Genomic DNA, 2,588 nt, shown 5'->3' on the forward strand with positions numbered 1-2,588 from the left:
TGACTGTTAAAAATCAGTTTTACATGCTGTGCTGTTCCTCCCTGTTGCAATCATGTATCCACTTTTTTTTTTTTTCATTTTCCTCTGTAAAAACAGGGAGTTTTGCGTTGTCCCTGTGTGCTCTGCGACATTCTTCTCCAAGACCCAGGCTCTCCGGCCCCCTTATTGCAACCTGGCAGGCGATGCAACCCCTTCTGATTCCCCTACGTGGCTTATCAAAGGAAGCCAACCCTCTAGGGAGTGGCTTCCATCCCTCCCTCCGTGCCCTGGCCCTGCAGACTGTGGTGAAGCTGTTCCGCGCCACCTTACTCTCAGTTCGCAGCCCTGAGCCAGCAGCCAGGAGCTTGCCCAGGCGCCGCCCGCGGCGAGTGCCTGGCCCCCAGGGCCACGACGCGGTGGGGTCTTCCCGTGAAGGGCTCTGCCACAGCTGCAGGATTGTCTTGGTTGCGCAAAGACCGGTCCCCAGAGCGCAGGAGGGAAGGGAGAAGGTAGGCAAGATGCAGGAAACTTTTGTCAATAAAACCGAAAGTGAGCGCTGATGCACAGGAGGCTGTAGTGGGGCCTCTGCTGGAGGCAGAAAGGAGAAACAGTTCTGACCTAGAGTGCTGGTCAGACTGGCTCTTGGAACAGGGAAAGAGGCCAGTTTTTATCACCTGTAGGGGTTGCAGGAATGGGCTCTGTGGAGTCTAGGAATTTACACTGGCTTAGGGCACATTTTCAAAGGATGTTTTCTTGTCCTGTGCAAACAGGCCCTGAGTGAAGAGCATTTGTGGTTGTATAGACCCAGGTCCAGTACAACCAATCTTGCTTGTGGTTAAAATGAGCTGCTGCAGCTAATAAGCGCTTGCCTAGCATGGGTTTAATTCTCAGCACCACTTACAAATAAATAAAATAAAGGTCAATCAACAACTTAACAAGAGAGAGAGAGAGAGAGAGAGAGAGAGAGAGAGAGAGAGAACGAACATAGATGGGGTAGAGGAAAGCACAAATCATACTGATCAAGTTAAAATCTGCGAGTTTGCCTTTAGTCTTTTGCGGGAAACCCCTGACAGTTTCATTCTTCATTATTTTATGTAATTTATCCTGAGAGTTATTATGGAGAAGGTTTGAAGGCATCTGGCCTTAATGCTTTTTTTTTTCTTTTCCTTTTTTTTTTTTTTTTTTTTGGTGATGGTGGTGTTATTGCAGTACTGGGGATTGAACCAAGGACCCCCTACATGCTAAGCAAGTGCTCTATCTCTAACCTACACTCCCAGCCCTGCCTCTGGGTTTTGATGTCCACAGATGGTTTGAAAAAGTTAGGAGGTAGCCAAGAACCTATGTGATATTTTTAGTAGCTGACAGGCTCTGTGAAGATTCTTGGAGTACATCTCCTTTATCTATCTATCTATCTATCTATCTATCTATCTGGATGGGTGCTGAATATCTCATTGTTCCCTTCAGACCTTCCATTCCCATACTCTTAAGGGTGCTGTTTTTCATGGGGGTCCCTGATGGTGTCAGGGACACTCAGAAAGGAGGCAGCCTGGAAAAGAGTCAGGGGTGTTTGGGAAAAGCTCTTCAGGACTGACACAGCACAGATAATTGACATCATGGTCAGAAGAAACCTGCTTGTTTGAGCTCTGTGGACGGTCCAGGTGACTCCTTTCAACACATTGATTAAGGAGTGTATTGTTAATGATCTGCCTTTGAGCGCATGTGTCTTGAGACCACAGCCATTGGTCACCTAAATTGCAATGAAAGCCAGTGAGTAAATTTGTGTGGCAGAAAAGGTGGGTGTGTATTATACGTACATCTTTGTTAGAAAAGAGCACACTACTAAATTCAATGACTTGATTTTGTATTTCTAAAGTCCTAGGCCAGAGGCCATACTCTGGGGGTCCCAACAAAGCATAATCTTGCTCCACCATGTGCAAAGAGTAAAGGTATAAAGCAGTAAAGGTAGAGTTATACTTGGAAGACACAGGGGACTAATATTTCCAACCCTTTCATTGGGGCTAATGCATGAGCTTGTGGATTATGTAGACATAGGGAAGCATAATCAAACTGTCTTGGTCAAACCGTGGTCAGATCAATCATTAACTCAGGATTGGTAAGATGGCCTTGTCTGAAATAAGAAAGTTGCTGTTGCCCAGGGGTAATTTCCACTTATCACGAGAATTTTATTGATCAGATTTGTTGTTACTGGAATCCAAGGTGACTGACTCAGAGCAAAGAACACAGATGCAAAATGGAGGCAGAGAAGCAAACTTTTTATCCTGCTTTTAGTTGCCCCATTGATCATTTGCAGGCACAAGTAAAGAGTCTAAGTTCTTATTACATTTGTAGCCACTGGCAGTTGCATTTGAAAGTGAGTATGAAATACAAACTGACAATTTATAATATTTTTTAGAAAACAGTTTGGTGGTGCAAATGATTCCAGTTCTTGTAGTGTGTTATGGGCAGGTTCCTTAAGGTAAATCTGGTGATTATCTCCAATGTGTGAAGATAAACAATTGATATGGTATGGATAAAAACATACTGTGCATGGAGTTACTAAAAGGAGAAGTTTGTTAACAATAATATTTTAAAGTTATTGACTTTTAAAA

Source organism: Urocitellus parryii, chromosome 10 (genome assembly GCF_045843805.1).
Source record: "Urocitellus parryii isolate mUroPar1 chromosome 10, mUroPar1.hap1, whole genome shotgun sequence".
Taxonomy (NCBI): Eukaryota; Metazoa; Chordata; class Mammalia; order Rodentia; family Sciuridae; genus Urocitellus; species Urocitellus parryii.